Raw genomic sequence first — 19,992 nt, forward strand, 5'->3', positions numbered from 1 at the left:
CACTTATTTAGTTGGAAGTCAAAACAGCTAGAAAACAAAGTTCTAATTTTTCTTTTCTCACGAAGGGTAATCCTATGGACAGTCCAACATTTTAGTGGGTGCTGTGACATGGCCTACACTGTGCTGGGTATATTTTGTTAACTATAATTGATTCTACTGGCTTGCCAGGCCCTGTTTTAAGGGCATTAGGGTAGTTGACTATTTTCAAGAGATGTGTATAGTATATTACATGATATTGGGTTGGCCATAAAGTTCATTCAGGGTTTTCCATAAGATGGTATAGAAAACCCGAACGAACTTTTTGGCCAGCCCAACATTATAAAGTCTTTTGGGCAACCTTTATATCAGAGTTGGGTTTTTTCAAAAAACAAAATGTGACATTTTGGCATGGCTATTTTGACGAAATCACATTTGGCACAATGACCCTAAAAAAAAATTATATCTTCATCTTAAAAAAAAATTACTGATAGGATAACAGATGTATTCACTTTATCCTTTGCCCAACCACTTCCTTGACACACTCTCCATCTCTCTGACCATCCAAGGTCAAGGACAGGAGTAGGTTTAAATACAGAATGAAACTCAGGAGATGAGTTTTGCTTCAATTCCAAGTTCTAAGCTACCAGATTGGATACAGCCTTTCTTCTCTTTCTCATTAGTTTTCCCTCTCTAGGTGCCCAGTATTCCTCTGTTTCCTAACTCCTCACACCAAAATGTAATTGCCTAAATACTTGTCAAGCACTGTGGCCTGGTAGAACAGGCTGGGCTTGCAGTTGGGATGCCTAGGGGCTGAACCTCCAGCTTTGCTATTTACCAGCTGTGTGACCTTGGAAAAGACGCCTTGCCTCTCTGAGCACCAGTCTCTTAATTGGTAAAACAGAGATAATAATCCTGACCTCATAAGGTTATTGGGAAAATCAGATGAGTTAACGAATCTTTAAAAAGCCTGGTATGTCAAAGACAAAGTTATCTCCTTTCTCTTCCTCTTTATAAACTGTAGTGTGAATGCGTCCCCACTGTATTCTCATTTAAGCCTTTCCATTTGGCACCTTTTTATGCTCTTGTTCACCCATTTTTTTCAATAAACATTTGTTGAATTCCAGCTATGTGCCAGAACAGTATGAGGCACTGGAGAGACAATGATCAACAAAATCGACCCCCTCTGCCCTCCAGAAACTCCCGGGCGTGATAAGGCAGTGTTGCAAGGGCTATGAAATGGGAGGCGCACCCAGGCCTGGGCAAGGGGTTAAGAAGACTTTGGGGAGGAAGTGGCATCTAAGCAAAGAAGGACAGGATGAGTAGGAGGAAGGGCAGATGAGCAGGGAGAAGTGGGAACAGGAAATGCCCAGGCCCAGAAGAAAAAGCGTGGTATAGTCAAGTACCTGAAAGAAGTTCAGTGTGGCAACCTCAAAAAAGGAGGAGAAAGGGTGTGGAGTGGGGAAACACAACCTTTGTTCCCTCCAACACTAAACATGATTGATAGGCCCATATTAACCGTGGAAGGAAGAGATTTGGCCTGCATAACAAGGAAGTAGGAAGAACCCTAAATCATGCCAATTTAGGACTTTGAGTTTCTTTTAGAAAATGGGGGTGCCCCACATTTATCTAAACTGAGAGGCTGAGGGCTTGTCTAGCAATCAACTGTATGATGCATCTGAGCACTCCCCTAGCAGGCAACTGCCTCTCTCCGGCCTTCCTGGCCCCAGGTGATGCCCACCAACACTGATCTTTCTATGGGAGAGTTTGTAGGGGCAGCCAAGGCTCTTAGGGTTCCCACCCCTTCCTTCTTTAGATCCAGGTTCCACCTTCTGGGGACTTCCATCCTTCCTCTCTGGAGTCTTACAGCAGATACAAGCATCGGCCAAGCTGTCCCCACTCTCCCTCGCCACAAGAATGCAGCCTTCTCAGCAAAGGTGATGGAGGCCCATAGTCCTCCAGATGACTGTGAGGGTAGAGGAGGGTCCCACGTAAAATCTCCAGACACGCACTGGCTTCCTCAACAGGGTTATATATCCTGTGACTCCATTCCACACAGTCATACCCACAATCAAAAGCAACACCAAACCTTGCATTTGCAAGAAATATGACCTTTCCTGAGCTAATTTTTAGCCAACCTTCTTTCTTGGCTTGTTCTACTTTGTTTGGCAAAAATCTTTAATGATTAACCAAACACGAGGCTTAAATAGGCCTTAGTCATTCTGAGGCAGGTAAGACAAGTTGCTGGAGCCCAATTGTTTCTGAGATGACCTTGCTGGGGGCGCTGGGTCAAGACATTTTGAGCTCATGGTACCATGATAACATTGGGTCATGCCAGTAGCATTCTGCTGGGATTTTTCCTCTCCTTTCTCAAGACTTTTATTCCAAAATGTGGTGGCAGCAGGGAATGGTATTTCTGTCAGCTTCACCCCCATCCCAATTCAAATATGGCCACCGACACTTTCTCAGTCATACAAAGTCGTATACAAACTCAGCTTCCCAACAGGCACCTAATCTCCCCTTTCCATATAAGATGCTCTCCTAAGAGGAGAAATTCTGGAAATGCAACTGATTCTAAATGTGCTTGAGCATTTATAGAAAGAAGCATTCTGAACATGAGACAATAGCAAAAATTACCTATTTAGCATAATTTCCTAACCCCTAAGTACAAATATCTAAACCATCGAGTGCCCAGTCAAAGCCTGCCCTCTGTGAGTATTTCTCTTTCTTGTTTGCCATTTTCCTTGTGTTTGGGAATAAAGTTAAAGCCTTAGAGGGTGATCACTCAGCCGGAGAGAAAAGGAATTGTTGACAGTAACTTACTGTATGTCAAGTAGTTTACATGGGTTTTTTAAAAACTTTATTAAAAAATAACATAGATGCAGAATTATGCACATATCGTATATACAGCTTGATAAAATTTCACAAACTGAGCACCTCCATGTAACCAGCATCCAGATGAAACATATGACCAGCATGCCAGACGCTTCCCCTATGGCCCTTTCTAGTTGCTACCTCCTCACCAAGAAGTCACCATTCTGACTTCTAACAGTGTAGATTAGTATTGCCTGGGTCATTTTTTCATACCTGAGATAGCTACTACTATTATCCCCATTTTACAGATAAAAAGCAAGCAGGCAGAGGGAGATTCAATAACTTCCCCAAGACCATACAGCTGTTAAGTAAAAGAGTCTGAATCTGAACCTGGCTCGTCTAACTCCAGGGCTGGGGATGCGGTAGGGAAGTGTAATGAGAAGTCATCCATTTTGCGAGGACCTAAAGTCACTTGTTTATTCTAGAAGCTACAGTGATCTCCTAACTGAGTCACCTGACCACAAAGGTCATTGGAAAAGAGAGATTAAAAATCAGCATGTATGGCAGAACATGGGGCACAAAACCTTCTGGAGCCCCCAGGCCCCGTAGGATTACCTTTCTACGTTCATTTTTCCCTGGTGGCTTCCAAACCTCTTGCACCTTAACATTCCCTGTTATCAAACTTCACTCTCAGTGAGGGAAGGAAAGAACCAATTCACACTGAGGTAGGTAACACATTTTCACTAAGGGCAGATCCCTTGTTCAATAAACTGAGGAGCAAAGTTCTAATTTTGGAATTTAAGGCCACACCCAGTTAAATACAGAGATTAACTCCAAGGGTCCGGAGGTCCTCCGCCTGCCCATGACACGGTACCACAAAGGCAGCCCGGTCGAGGGAGCTCGGCGTAGGAATTCTGAGTTGCTGGGGGCCAAAGAATTAGACCCCTGCAGAGTCCATTGAACAAGGCTAAGGAGCAGCGTCCCAGATATGAGACAAACTCAATAAAATTCTGGAAAGACATTCCAGTCAAGGAATTTCCTTTATTCTAAAACACTACTCATAATTTTAGCTTACTTTCGAACAGCATTTCGCAGTCCACAGAAGGCTTTCTTCAGGCCTGTCTCATCTGAGCCTCACGACAGTCTGTAAGATAGTTATGAAAGACATTCTTCTTTCCTCCTCCTCTTTCATTCATTTATTACGAAATGTTTTTGAGCATCTACTGTGTGCCAGGCTTTGTGGTGGAGCCTAAAAATACAGTGGTGAGCATGATCTCCATTTTATCAAGGAAGAAATTGAGGCTTAAAGAGGATAAATGACTTGCCCAAGATCACAAGTATACTCTAAATTAAATAATATGGTGTGACCTTTCACCCTGCACCAGACTTTTAAATGCAGGGTCTCATTAAGTCCTCACAGCAACTCTATGAGGCAGTTCCTATTATTTTACCTTCCATTTTACAAATAAAGTAACTGAAGGTCAGAGAGGTTATATGACTGCCCAAGCTCTCACAGCTGTGTAGGTGGAAGGGCCAGCATTCGGATCCTCATTGGTCTGACTCCAGAAATGACAGCTTAAGTATTACCTTGTAGATTCAACCGCCGATGATATCACTGACCCATCTGGGCCCTAAATAGAACTCATGAGAGTTTTGACTCTGATGCGAATAGTAGGGTAATTACGAGCTCTGTGGTTCTGTGGGAGGCCGTACAATGACTTGGTTGGCTCAGCATAAGCCCTGCTTCTTGGGTTAAACAGGGCTTAACCCAAGGCTGTGCATCTCTTACAGAACAGCCTTTTCACCCCAATGTTAAATATATCCATTCAAACAGAACTAGAAATAAAGTCCTTGAAATCTGAAGTTTTAAAAAACATGCCACAAACTAATAAAGATGTACTGTATAGCACAGGGAACTCTCTACTCAATACACTGCCATGACCTATATGGAAAAAGAATCTAAAAAAAGAGTGGATATATGTATATGTATATTAATTCACTTTGCTGTACACCTGAAACTAACACAACATTGTAAATTAACTATACTCCAGTATAAAATAAAAAACATGCCACAAACTAATAAAGATGTACTGTATAGCACAGGGAACTCTCTACCCAATACACTGCCATGACCTATATGGAAAAAGAATCTAAAAAAAGAGTGGATATATGTATATGTATATTGATTCACTTTGCTGTACACCTGAAACTAACACAACATTGTAAATCAACTATACACCAATAAAAAATTTTTTAAAAAGGATAAATAAAAAACACGCACAATAGCTTGATGCCTTAAATACACCCTGCCCTGAGTAGAGCTGGATATGCCAGAGATGGAGATTAACCACTGAAGGCTTCACTTCCACTTTTCAGAATGCTCCCCACTAGTAACCTGAGTGTTCCTATACCTTCCCTTCCCCCAGAGTTAGTCCCATCATGGGCAATCACTCAAGGAGTGTCTGGCTCCTTGTGTCTTTCCCCCAGAGTTAGTCCCATCATGGGCAATCACTCAAGGAGTGTCTGGCTCCTTGTGTTTTGAGGATCCAGAAAGTAGAGACAGTGCCCCACTTTCTCTGTGGAGCACCAGTAGCATCTAGAACCATGTGGCGACCTAGAACATTGGTGCTGGCAGCCTCCACATGGGCCTCCCTGCCTCCATTCTTGCTGCCCTTCCGCTTGTGCTCAACGTTATAGCCAGTGATCTTCCTAAAATCAAATCTGAATGCCACTCACATCAAAAATCTTCAGCAGTTGGGCTTCCCTGATGGCGCAGTTGTTGAGAGTCCGCCTGCCGATGCAGGGAACACGGGTTCGTGCCCCGATCCGGCAGCATCCCACGTGCCGCGGAGCGGCTGGGCCCGTGAGCCATGGTCGCTGAGCCTGCGCATCCGGAGCCTGTGCTCCGCGACGGGAGAGGCCACAGCAGTGAGAGGCCCACGTACTGCAAAAAAAAAAAAAAAATCTTCTTCAGCAGCATCCCACTGCTGACGGTACAAAGTTCAGACATCAGCTTAAAACATAACGGGCCCTTTATAATCGGGCCTCTGTGTCTCTCTAGCATTATCTCCTGCTGGCTGCACGTGGGCAGAACTGATACTCAGATAGTATGTACCACCAGTATCCCTGTGATTAACCAGAGCCTGTGCTGGTTACTGAAGATTCTATGTTCCTTTCACCTGGTTACCATTTTCTCCAATTACAGACCCGACCTCATTTTATTGTGCTTCACTTTATTGAGCTTTGCAGATACTGTGCTTTTTTTTTTACAAATTGGAGGTTTGTGGCAATACTGCATCGAGCAAGTCTATCAGTGTCATTTTTCCAATAGCATTATTTTTAAATTAAGGTATGTAGATTGTTTGTTTAGACTTAATGCTATTGGAGACTTAACAGACTACAGTGTAGTGTAAACATAACTCTTATGTGCATTGGGAAAACAAAAAAATTCGTGTGACTTGTTTCATTGTGATATCTTTGTTACTGCGGTGGCCTGAAACTACAGTATCTCTGAGGTGAGCCTGCATACCAAACCATCTGCAGCTCCTGTAAGAAGGTTCTGTCCCCCTAGTAGTGTCCACCCAACAAACTTCCACTCATTTATCAAACATTTATTGAGCACCTCATATACTAAGTATTGTGCTAGGCATTCAGGGTAGGGACTCCAGCTCTCAAGAAAATGCTGGTCTAGTGGGAAAACAGAAAAGTTAAGAGATAGTTATAAAATAGCAGGAGAAGTGTTTGGACAGAGAGAAATTTCAGTGTTTGAAGAGAGCAGAGAAGGGGCACTTAACCCAGACTCAGGGTTTAGGGAGGTTTTCCTGGAGAGGGGAGATTTCTGCTGGGGTTCTGAAGGCTGAGAAGGGACAGAAGGAATCTTGAAAAAGTAAACGATGAATCTGTTAATAGTACAAAAGAAGTAAAGCCTAAAATTAGAGTTGAGGGGACTCCCCTGGTGGTCCAGTGGTTAAGAATCCGCCTTCCAATGCAGGGGCGCAGGTTCAATTCCTGGTCGGAGAACTAAGATCCTACATGCCGCGGGGCAACTAGCCTTTGTGCCACTACTGAGCTCACGTGCCTCAACTAGAGAGAAGCCTGCGTGCCGCAACTAAGACCCAAAACAGCCAAAAATAAATAAAATAAATAATAAAAAAAAGAGAGGTGAGGCTAGTGATGTGAGGTTGAGATGTGTGTGTGTGTGTGTGTTGCGGACCATTCAGGTGTGAGATTCCATCCTGACCACAGTGGGGAACCAATAATTAATTTTCTTCAGGGAAGTGACTTGATTAGAATTGCATGTTAGAGAGAATGTTCTGGCCAGAGCATAGAGAGCAAGCTGGAAGGGAAGGATGAAAGGAAGGGAGACCAGTTAGGAGTCTGTTGCAGGAAACAGATGAGAGATGGTAGTGGGCTGGAATAAGGCACTAGCAAAGGGGTTAAAGATGGAATGGGCTCAAGAGGTGTTAACTAAAAGTCAATAAACACTGGTGACTTGTTAAAGATGGGGCAAAAGGAAATGAAGACTAACTCCCAAGTATCTTCCCTGGGTAACTGGGTGGCTAAAGATGCAGTTTTACATAGCTAACATGATATAGCACTGTTCTGTGCACTTTACATGAATTGACCAGTTTAATCCTGTTAACAACTCCATGAGATTATACCTTTTTCTTTTTTTTTTTTTTTTTTTGCGGTACGAGGGCCTCTCACTGCTGTGGCCTCTCCCGCCGCGGAGCACAGGACCCGGACGCGCAGGCTCAGCGGTCATGGCCCACAGGCTCAGCCACTCCGCGGCATGTGGAATCCTCCCGGACCGGGGCACGAACCCGCGTCCCCTGCATCGGCAGGCGGACTCTCAACCACTGCGCCACCAGGGAAGCCCAGATTATACCATTTTTATTCCATTTTAAAGACAAGGAACCTGAGGCACAGAGAGGTTAAGTTGTCCAAGGTCACACAACTAGTAAGCGACAGAATCAGGATTTAGACTCAGGCAGTCTGAGAACACAATTCACATTCTTAACCAGTACCACTGGATTGCAATTTACTGAAAGGAAAAGTATGGAAGGAGTAGCAGATTTGGTTGAGCATATGACAAGCCCAGCTTAGGACATGTTGAGCTTCAGATGCCTGTAGAGGATCCAGGTAAAGTCCAGAAGGTATTTGGATATATGGAGATGGGCTAAAACTATGAGTTTATAAAGTATGACCCTTTATAATCTAATATTACTTCTGGCATTTTTCAATGGGTGTATTTTTCATTTACCTTAAATCATGGTGTCCCTAGGGCATTCGTGGCTATGCAATTTCCTCTTCCTCTTGGGAGGGAGCCTAAAGTAGACAAGTTCCCCTCTGTTCTTCCCTCTCCCATGCCCTCCCAAACCCAGTTTTGCCTGTGACCAGGGGGTGGGTAATTCTACTGAATTTTGGGGCTCAGTTGGCAGGCGCATTTGGCTTTCATGCCAGGCTAAGTCCTCCAACATCCTCCAATCTCCTCCATCAGTAATAAACATGGTACCCACATCTCCATTTTTTAAATTGATGGTAAAATTAACATAATATTCACCATTTTATTTGGAAGTAGACAATTCAGTGGCTTTTATTACTTTCACAGTGTTGGGTATACTGGGTAACTATCACCACTATATAATTCCAGAACATTTTCATCACTGCCACCCACCCCCCCAAAAAAAAAACCCTTACCCATTAAGCAGTCACTCCCCATACCCTCTCACTCCAGTCCTTGGCAACAACTGATCTGCTTTCTGTCGCTATGGACTTGCCTATTCTGGACATTTCCTATCAATGAAATCACATAGGGCTTCCCTGGTCGTGCAGTGGTTAACAATCCGCCTGCCAATGCAGGGGACATGGGTTTGAGCCCATCCGGGAAGATCCCACATGCCTCGGAGCAACTAAGCCTGTGCACCACAACTACTGAGCCTGCGCTCTTGAGCCCATGAGCCACAACTACTGAGTCCATGTGCCACAACTACTGAAGCCCACATACCTAGAGCCCGTGCTCCACAACAAGAGAAACCATGGAAATGAGAAGCCCGTGCACCGCAACCAAGAGTAGCCCCTGCTCGATGCAACTAAAAAGAAAGCCCGCGCGCAGCAACGAAGGCCCAACGCAGCCAAAAATAAATAAAAAAATAAATTTATTAAATAAATGAAATCATATAACATGTGGCCATTTATGACTGGCTTTTTTCCCTCTTGGCCTATTTTCAAAATTCACCCATGTTATCACATATATTAGTACTTCATTTCTTTTTATGCCATTGTATGGGCATACCACATTTTATTCATCCATTCAACAGCTGATGGACGTTTGTATTGTTTCTAATGTTTTGGGTATCATGAATAATGCTGCTAGGAATGTTCAAGTTTTTGTTTGAACGCCTATTTTCATTTCTTTTGGGTATGTACCTACCTAGGAGTGCAATCGCTGGGTCATAAGGTAATTCTGTGTTCAACTTTGAAGGAACTGCCAGACTGTTTTGCAAGCAGCACCATCTTACATTCCCACAAGCAGTGTATGAGGGTTCCGATTTCTCCATATTGTTGCCAAGGCTGAGTTTTTTTCCTCTTTCCTTTTCTTTTTTTTTTTTCCCAGCCATACCAGGGATCGAACCCACGCCCCCTCTGTGGAAGTGCAGAGTCCCAACCACTGGACTGCCAGGGAAGTCCCTCTTTTTTTTTTTTTTAAATTCGAGCCATCCTAGTGGGTTTGAAGGGGTATATAGAGTGGTTTTGATTTGCGTTTCCCTAACAACTAATGATGTGAATAATGTTTTTGTGTGTTTATTGGCCACTAGTTAAACTCTTACATCTTTTTTATTGGCCACTTACATAAATTCTTTGGAGAAACATTAAGTCCTTTGCTCATTTTTAATTGGGTTGCCTTTTTGTTGTTGAGTTGTAAAAGTTCTTTAAATATCCTGGATACCAAACCCATGTCAGATACATGATTTGCAAATATTTACTCCCATTATATGGGTTACCTTTTCATATTCTCTTTTTTTTTAATTAAAAAAATTTTTTTTTGGCCACACAGCATGGCTTGAGGGATCTCAATTCCCCAACCAGGGACTGAACCCAGACCATGACAGTAAAAGTGTTGAATCCTAACCACTAGACCACCAGGGAACTCTCATGCTTTTCATATTCTTGATAGTGTTCTTTGAGGACAAAAGTTTGATGAAGTCAAATTTATCTGTTATTTTTTTTTTATGCTTGTGCTTTTGGTGTCATATCTAAGAATTCATTGCCAAATCCAAAGTCATGAAGATTTTTCCCTGTTTTTTCCTAAGACTTTTCTAGTTAAACTCTTACATCTTTGATCCATTGAGTTAATTTATGCTTATGGTGTGAGATAGGGGTCCAACTTAATTCTTCGGATAGTTTGTTGTCCCACACAATTTATTGGATACCTATGATTAACTCATTTTAGCCCCAAGATATAAAGATTTGTTGTCTGTGAGGAGGAGATAACGAGCTAGGGCAGTGGCTTGCTAGTAAATGTTTAACAACTGGCTCTCCTGAAAGAAAAATCCCTGATTTGTAGCCTTTGTCAATTTCCATGGTCCAAGTAGTCCCACCATGGCTGATTTCAAGGTGCTATCACCAAACACCAACTTGGGAAGAGAGTGCGATAGTCCAGCATTATTCGGTATTTCCACCATACAGATAAAACAGGTGCAAATAACCTTAACAGCATAGATAATAGTGGCAAGTTTTAAGTATTTATCACCTTTGTTTTTACTATATATTATTTATGTTATTATAAGTTTATACACTTTGTTTTTTCAATAATGGCTGTGTTTAACAATTGGCTCACAAAATTCCTGAAAATTAAAGAATCATCTCTCATGAGCTAACACAAGTCAGCTTCATCCTGGGCTACAGGCACACTTTGAGCTAAGGGACACATGTCCTTGCATAGACACGAGAGCATGGCCATGAGGTCAGACAGACCTCTCTCAGACTTTATCCTTATGAGAATTTGGGAAAGTCACTAAATCTCAGTTTCTTCACCAATAAAATGGGATGATAGTATTTCTTTCTCAAGGTCGTTATAAAGATGAGAGGTAAATATACAGAGTCTGAGCCATAAGAGGTGTTCAAAAATCCTAGTTTAATATTATTTTCCATAGCTTTAAGCATAGTATCATTTTGTGTGTGTGTGGAGGGGGTGGAGTTTAAAAGCAAAGACAATTGAGAGTTACCCAGGGTATAACTGGGAGATACCAAGTCCCACACTAGGCATAACATTTGTGTGAAGACACAGATCCAAATAAGTTTCACTTATTATACACTCGTCATGGGCAGAGACTTGGAAATCTTGCCTCTGGGAGTTTGGGAGGAGGGGAAGCAGAGTATCAGGCTCATGGCAACCCTAGAAACTGGGGAATCAGACTGTGATTCTGTGTCTCCCCACAAGGTCTTCCTGGCTCCCTACATATATTCCTGACAGACCGCTCAGGAACTTGACTGTTCTACCCTTTACATTTCAGATGCGTTACCTAAAGGGAGGGAGGCTTTGCCCTGAGCACATCATAGGGATCAGCTTATCAGTCAGCCTGGGGGGCAGAGAGCAGGGCCTCAGACAGATGTCACCTGGGGCAGAGCGGGGAGGACTGGGCAAAGCTCCTGACCTGGAGTAGGGCTTTGCAGGGGGCTGCTGGGACATGAAGGAAGGAAAGAAACCACGCCGCAGTGAGAGGGAAGGGTCAAGAAGAGGCACAAAAGCAGTTCTGCCCCACCTCCCAGACCTGCCCACAGACTCCGATTTCACACCACCCCGTGAGAAAGCTAACATCCTCTTTGCTTTTCTGTGTCCTCAGCTGCAAATACCAGGGACACACTTAATCAGGAAGTAAATGCACAGTGGCTGGCACTTGATCCCGTTTGTCAACATTTCGCAGCCTCTTTGGAGAGGCCTGTGGAAAGATGAGCTGAAAGGTATAATCCTTTTGCCCTGGGGAGGCCAGGTTCTTTGTTTTTTGCACCCTGGTATACTGGTCACTTATGAAACAGCAGTTGCAAACTGTCGATCATGTTTTAAGCATGGAAAATCCAGCATGCTGACAATCCCACCAAAACAGGTTCTTATTTCAGAGAGCAGTGGCCAAGTGTGTGCTGGGAACCTGGCTTTGTGCTCAACTGGGGGTCCCTGGGCAAGTCACTTGGCTTCTCTAGGCGTCCATATCCTTTCCGTAAATCAGAAATACAGTAACAGTACCTACCCTTGTAAGGCTGTTTTGGGGAGACCTAGCCTAATGCAATGCTTTGCCCGATGATAGCTAATGTAGTAAGTGCTCAATAAATTGGAGCAGCTGGTGTTATTACTACTGCCTGTGTGACCTTGGCAAGTTATTTCATATTTCTGGGTCTCAGTTTCCTCACAAGTTTTTGTCTTGTGGCCCAGATGACCTTGGAGGCGCCTCTGATTCTAGCATTCTATTATTCCCTGACAAACAAGATTCTTTGCCTCGACTCTGGCCCTGTTTATCTAAAGCAAGAGATCAGACCATTTGCTGCTGCTGTTGCAATGCTCAGATAGCAGAGACCTTTGACAGCCCAGAAGGCTTGTTCACCCTTCCCCCTGAATGGAGTTTCAAGGCTCTGGCATAAGTAGCAAACTGATGTGTTTCCCTAACCACAGCATCAGAAGAGGGGGCAGGGTGCTAGGCAGCAGGACCTGGGTGTATTGAAAACAATTGCCCTCGAAATGCTGCCTGGAGGGGAGAATAAACGTGCTCTTGGGCCAAGGTCATGAAAGACATGTCAGCATTTGCTCAGGGACCCAGCACCATCTCCTAGGATTCTACCCCCAAAATAGGTGGTGGCCGAGGCCGGAAGACAGGGCTCCACTTTCAGAAAAAAATTCCCCTCTGGACTCCAGTTGAATGATACAAAGCTTTTCTTTCTGAATGATTATAAAAAAGTGAGAGAGAGAGAGAGGTGGAGAGAGAGGGAGAAATGGGATAGATGAAGTCAAACTTTGTATCTCTGGGCTGAAGGGGACGGAAAGATAGGTTGAAGGCCGGTGGCACCCTATTAATGCTCTTAGCCCTGCCTAATATTTCTTTTTTTTTAACTTTTTATTTTATACCTGAGTATAGTTGATTAACAATGTTGTATTCGTTTCAGGTGTACAACAAAGTGATTCAGTTATACATATACATGCATCTATTCTTTTTCAAATTCTTTTCCTAATTAGGTTGCTACAGAATACTGAGCAGAGTTCCCTGTGCTCTACACTAGGTCCTTGTTCTGCCTAATATTTCCAGTTACCCTAATGTCCTTAGCTCAGGCACATAACGCGACAAGGATTGAGTACCTTGGACACAGAGTAGAGGGAAAGGCTTCTTTTCCTCAGACCCAGGTCCCTAGGGCAGAATGGTAAGGAGTTCAGACTGACTTATTTCCAGAACATCTTGGGTCAACCTCATCTCCATAACAAGGGAAAGAAAAGGGAAAATACCTATGATTATGTACAGAATGCGTTTTCTACAATCCATGTTTTCTCAGAGCCACACTTCTTTGGGGCCTCCCCTGATTTCCATTAATGATTTCCAGATGTCAGCTAAGGAGCTGGTTTCCAGCTGGTAGGAAGTATCGCTCATTAAGAATATTCACAAGACCCCAGGCCTTTAGATGACAAGTCACAGGGCTTCTGTCACCCTCCCAGCTGGAAGATTTCTGCTAAATGACAAATTTCCTGACGTTTTTCCTCACACATCTTGTCCTGTGATCAACTTTCAAGATTACATTTCAGTTTTTTATACTGTCTCTCATTTTGTGCCACTGGTTCCATGCCTCCCTGTCAGTACCAAAGAAGCATCTGTCAGAAAAATGGCTTGAGTGGGTAAGGGCCACCCCCTACCCGGCTGCCATCTTTTTGTGCCTCTGTCGCTCTGTCTCCTGCCTGGACTCAGAAAGGTGAGAGCCGCAAGGAACCTTAGAGATTATGTGTTGTCAGTGAATACCAGCCTGCTCACTGATCCATCATGCCATGGCCACATGTTATGCTCAATAATGGCAATATATCTAGCATTATCCTCAGAACAGGAGCATTGACCTGTAGAATGCCCTGCTACTGTAAAAAGTATGCCGGTAATGGGCTCCAGGTGGGGCTCTCTTAAACCACGCGACACTCGCACAATTCTGTTATCCAGGCAAAAACAAAGAAAGGTGAGTGTATTCGTTTGCTAGGGCTGCCATAACAAAAAACCACAAACGGAGTGGCTAAAACAACAGACTTTATTTCTCGCAATTCTGAAGGCTGGAAGTCAATGATCAAGGTGCTGGCTGGTTTGGTTTCTACTGAGGTCTCTCTCCTTGGCTTGCAGACAGCTGCATTCTTGCTGTGTCCTCACATGGTCTTTCTGCTGTGTATGTGCATCCCTGGTGTTTCTTGGTGAGTCCAAATGTTGTCTTCTTATAAAGACACCAGTCGGATCAGATTAGGGCCCTCCCTGAGGCCTCACATTAACTTAATCACCTCTTTAGGGTCCTCTCTCCAAATACAATCACATTCTAAAGAACTGAGGGCTCGGGCTTCAACATATGAATTTGTGGGGACACATTTCAGCCCATAACGTGAGCTTTTCTGCTCTCTGTTGTCACTGACGTGGTGGAAGAGGAAGGAGAGGAGAACACACTCTATCATTTCAGAGGAATATAAACACTCAGGACCTCTCCAGAGGTTAGCAACTAGGACCAAGAAAGTGTAAAAAAGGGAAATCACTGGGCCTGAAATAGAAAAGGCTGATTTCTTTCACTGAAATATACGGTGGCGGGCTTACATATCCTCACCATCAAACTTGGGTGTGCAGAGAAATCGTATTCTCATCTTATTTGTTGTTATTTGCTAGGTAAAGAGGAGAAAGATAACTGAATGCCCAATCCAGCTTAAATCTTAGTCTAAATAATCATTCAACTGGTCCCTTTTGGGTTCCGGCAATGATGCTGGGAAGAAGGCACCTTGGCTTTGTGCAGGCCCTTGGGTGGGTGCTTGGCCCCCATTTCTGATGTCTGCATCTGGCATAGCTCCTGGTCTGGACTCCCCCTCACTTGCCTCCAGCTCCTCTCTTCACCTCAGCTCCTTCTGGAGCTATGGACCCTTCAGAACTCTGCCCCAGCCTCCTTCTGCTGTGCTGGCGCAGTGGGCCTCATTGCTGGCTCCTGGCTCTCCAGCGGGAATGGAGGGAAGCTTGGGACTGAATCCGGCCCTCTCTCTCTGCCTGACGTGCAGCCTGCCTTTTGTACCGTGTTGGACTGCCCAGCCCTGCCACTGTCCCAGAGCAGAGTCTGCTACCAGAGTTCTCTTCTCAGCTTATCCAGCATGCCTTTCATCAGAATATGTAAACTCACCACTTTCCCTCCTAACTCAGCTCTGTTCGTGGCCTCTTCTTCCCATGATGTCCCCGAACGAGAAGAGGCAACTCATTTATTTCCTCTTCCTTATAACTTCCCAGCTCTAACCCAGATATAACCTATAGACTCCTGACTAAAACTCCTAAATCATAAACAGAGTTATCTTCTCTGTCCTATGGGAGAAACTCTATGATCTAGACCAACTGGGAGTTTAAGTTATTTGGAAAAATCCTTTCCCTCACTCCAAGCCTAGCGTTCAAGTTATTGTCTTGCTGTGAAATCCTATTTTCAATGTCAGAAACTGAATACTAACTCTCTTTCTCCTTGAATTCCTTCAGGAACCATTCTAATCACTTCTCCGGATAAAAAAGATTCCTCTAGTCAGTAAGGAGAAAGCAAAAAAGAAAAGCACATTAATCCCCCCAATTATAACTCCCATAACAATAGTTTGTTACTTCTTGACATGCAAAGGGCAATTTGCCAAAGCACTTGCTTAATGTTTTTCAAGGAAAGAAAGGAAAAAGAGGGAAAGAAATGAATATTTTGAAGGTCATAACTAATTATCCATGATCTTGACAGGGTAGAACAAGGCATATTTGGTTTCAATTGAAATGGAAACTGCTTTGAGCAGTCTGAGAGAAGCTGAGCACGTAACCATACTTGAGAATTAGAGTAAAAAAGGGTCATTGTGGTAAAGATGAAGAGATGAACTAAATGATCTCTGCAAACTTCTTCTAGATCCCACTCCTGCTCTAACCCCGAGAGGGCCCAGAGATGATGTTGGAGCTATTGTTTCTGGAGTCCAGTGTATACATGTGGCCAGGGGTCCACCCCCAGCATGGTAGGAATATGATAGGGCCGAGAAGTTCTTGGTTCCACAGAGAGTCCGTGACATCCTTCCCAGCAAGGTGGCTGAGGTTCAGTAAACTTCAGGAGACGTGGAGGCTTCCAGGAAGAAGAAAATCAGAAAGGCAGCTGGGATTCCTCTACCCCTGGAGGTGGGGAAGCTGAGAGGACCTTGAGGAGAGTGAACCAAGCCCACCCGAGCGCTGCTTGGTGACTCGATGGGGCTTGGTAGACAGGGCCCCTGAGAAAAAGGTCATATGGCTTCTCGAAGCCTCAGTTTCCTCAAGTGTAGAAAGTGGGTATCGGTGCCGACTGCCTGGGTTTACTGAGAGGGTTACTGGGATAACATAGACCCAGAGCCTAGCACTGGGCCTGGTACAGAGCAAGTTGTCGGCACACAGTGGCTGTTTTTGTGACTGCCATTATTTTTTTATGAAACTTGAAGAAACAATACAGGGACAGCAGAGTAGAAAAACCTGCAAGAGGATCCTCTGGTATATAAAATAAACAAAAGATCTCTTTGTATGGCCTTTTTTCCTCCTTCTGGGTAAAACCAAGGAGCACAGATCCGATTCTAAAGTTGCAGTCCATATTGTCAAAAATGTAACCAGGATCCTCTGGGTGTTTACTGAGAAAATGACAAGGATATTTAACCCCATGCTTAGGGTGAGGGTCACATGCTGAGAGCTCAGCCCCTCTACTGTTCTCTCGTGACCCAGGAAAAGTCAGAGTCCTCAGGCTGAGTGATCTGGGGCAATGTATGCATGACACTGTGTGGGAGGACTCCGGGTTGAGCAAGGAATGGAAAATGCCCCTTTTTACTGTGGCTCCATAACTGGTGTGTTAAAAATGAACAAAAGGGATAGAAATAACGCAGACCAGAATTAAGAGTGGGAGAACCCAGAAAGTCAGGAACCCAAGAAGTGGAGTCGAGAAAAAGAAGACATTGGTGTTAGAACCATCATCACTGTGATTCAGCAGCACAAGAAATCTTTATAGTCACCACCCCCTGGATTTCCCAGAAAAGGAAACTGAGGCTCATATAAAGTCAGATTACTTGCCCAAGTCCACGGTTAACCAATCCGGGTCTCCTGACTTCAATCTATCACTCTTGCCATACCCAGTGATTAGACAGACGACCCTCAGAGGGAGAAGCCAAGAAGGAAAGAAAAGGTCATTTCAATCCAAGTCCCAAGATCTATGATTGGTTAGCAGGCAACGTGCGGCTTCATGAAAGGAAACTTGACTCCAAGACTTCAGCACGGAGAAGGCCCTGGGGATGGAGGCCCAATGTTAAAAACAACAAGCAGCTGGAGTTGAGCAATGGATGGCAGGACTCCAGGCACTGGAAGGGAGCAAATGCACCTGCTCAGGTACTGAAGCATGACAGGTCTTGGCCAGGCCCAAGCTCAACAGGAGAGAAGGTGGAGGAGGGCAGAGCAAAGGGCTTGGTTGAAAAAACTCACTTTACAACACTAAACAGGATTCCGGCTTATCAGTGGACATTCTATTTTTTCCCCTTGCTGTTTAGTGTCTAAATCCCCCTTCCTAATTTTGAGGAATCGCCCCGCCCCCATTGTGAGTCAGAGCCTTCTTCTGGCACCAGCATCTCAAGAGTTAACCCGAGGGTGTGAACCCAGCATAACTATGCTGTATGTTCTGAGTATTAGCCGACACGCGCATAGTACAGAAGCGAAAAGGCGGAAAACCTCGCACTTCTTCTCCTCGCTGCTGAAGGGACCACACAGGGTCTAGGACACCCCCATCCAGGACTCTGAATTGTGCAAAGTCATAGAAACAGTGGTGTTGGATCTGTGGTGGTGGCTGACGTGGCCTAGTATGAAGATCAATGTCCAAGGACTGCGGCCGTGGTTGGCAAGGGTGGTGGTGTCCCGGCCACGCTGTGTCTGCTGCTAAGCCTGCCTGATTTCCAAGCCTGCTTCTCCTACCTCCTCCCTTTCATTGACTCATTTCTATCACTGTTGGCCAGCCTCCAACTACAGATACCTGGTTGCCACAGGCCCTGTGCCTCACCTGCCACAGGAGCAGCCAGCGAGTTTTAGAAGGCTAGGACTCAGCTCAGCTGTGAATCTTACAAAGGCAGAAGATGTGAGGACACGATGGATGATTAAAAGGTTCACGGTGGAACACATCCAGTGGAAACACATTTACAAAACTATCTCTTATACCTGCTCAAACCACTTATCTGATTCTGGGGGAGAGATTTGGCCACGTGGTCCTACCACTGCTGCTCTCCATCGCGGACAGACCCACGTTCAGGCCGGAGGTTTAAAAACTTGCCCAGGATCACACAGGTAGCCAAGGGGCATAATGCTTGGAACCTGTTAGGTTCAACTGGGCCTTGAAATGTCAGGAAGAAAAGAGGGTTTGGTTCTTTCTAAAAAGGAGGCCTTAGGTGCTAAAGGTCTGAACTGGATTATACAATCTGCACCAAGGACTTCCTCGGTTCCATAAACAATGAATCATTGATTGCCGGAGAGAGAGTCCAGAGCTGTTTCCTGATTGGAACAAAGAAGACAACCTGTAAGCCCCGCTGAGAAAGTTACATAGGCATACTATCTCCCAGCTCTTCCATGCTAAAACAGGAAGAAGGGAGAAACAAAAAATAAGTAAATAAATAAATAAATAAAATAAACGAGAAAGAAGGGAGAAATCCATGGTGGATATAGAGAAATACCCTCTGATCTTCTGTTAGGCTACCATTCTCTATCCAGCCTCTGGACTCCCTTTTCTTTCTTTGCAACAAGCCCCAAAGACTCATCCTGTTTCTATTTCCTCTCTAAAGCTGCCTTCATTCTCTCTATCCCCTAGAGTTCTTACCACTCTTCCATCCCACCCCAAAGTGGCTACAAAGTAAGAACATCTCATTCCAGCTGCCCCCAAAGAGGAATCCAAGCCCTTATTCTCTTAAGGATTTTCATCCTAAGAATTCAGGACAAACAAACAGGGGGACAACAAAAATACAAACAAAGGGCTAGTTACAAAGCTTAAGAATCTTAAAAGGTTCACATAGTCCTGGTTCTTTCATGCTGAGCCAAGATGTTGCTAACATTTACCCGGCATTTATTATTCACCAGGCACTGGACTAAGTATTCCACAGGTGTTATCTTACTTTATAGTCCCAGCAACCCCATGCATTTTATTAATGGGACCGAAGCCGAGAGAGAGATTAAGTAATTTTCTAAGGTCAATTGGTAGTTAGCTGCAGAATTGGAATTTGAACTCAAGTCTCTCTGACTCTATATCTGATGCTCTTCTTTTAAATTTTATTTTATTTTTATAATCTCACTTCCATTCTTGTCCCTTCATCCCATCCCCATCTTCCCCTTACAGATAATTTATAATAATTTCTGATTTACCTTTCTAGTGGTTTTTTTTGAGAATATACATACACACACAGAGATTAAAGCTGGTGCTGCTTACACTATGCCTAGTTGAATAACTACTCTGTCTTTTTAAAAACAAAACAAGGGACTTCCCTAGTGGCGCAGTGGTCAACAATCTGCCTGCAAATGCAGGGGACACGGTTTGAGCCCTGGTCCGGGAATATCCCACATGCCACGGAGCAACGTGCACCACAACTACTGAGCCTGCGCTCTAGAGCCTGCAGGCCACAACTACTGAGCCCGCGTGCCACAACTACTGAAGCCCGCACGCCTAGAGCCGGTGCTCCGCAACAAGAGAAGCCACGGCAATGAGAAGCCCGCGCATCGCAACGAAGAGTAACCCCCACTGGCTGCAACTAGAGAAAGCCCGCGCGCAGCAACCAAGACCCAACGCAGCCAAATATAAATTACTTAATTTAAAAAAAAACACAAAAGGAAAGCAAAAAGTCAGTTTAGTCAGAAGGAAGGTGTTTTTCCAGAGCCACATCATGAGGGGATTTGTAGGAAGTAAATGCTTCTATAATGGGTGAAAACAGGTATGTAAGGATTTTCCAACATTGCCTAA

The sequence above is a fragment of the Neophocaena asiaeorientalis genome, unplaced genomic scaffold (genome assembly GCF_003031525.2).
Source record: "Neophocaena asiaeorientalis asiaeorientalis breed wild unplaced genomic scaffold, Neophocaena_asiaeorientalis_V1.1 scaffold39, whole genome shotgun sequence".
Lineage (NCBI taxonomy): Eukaryota > Metazoa > Chordata > Mammalia > Artiodactyla > Phocoenidae > Neophocaena > Neophocaena asiaeorientalis.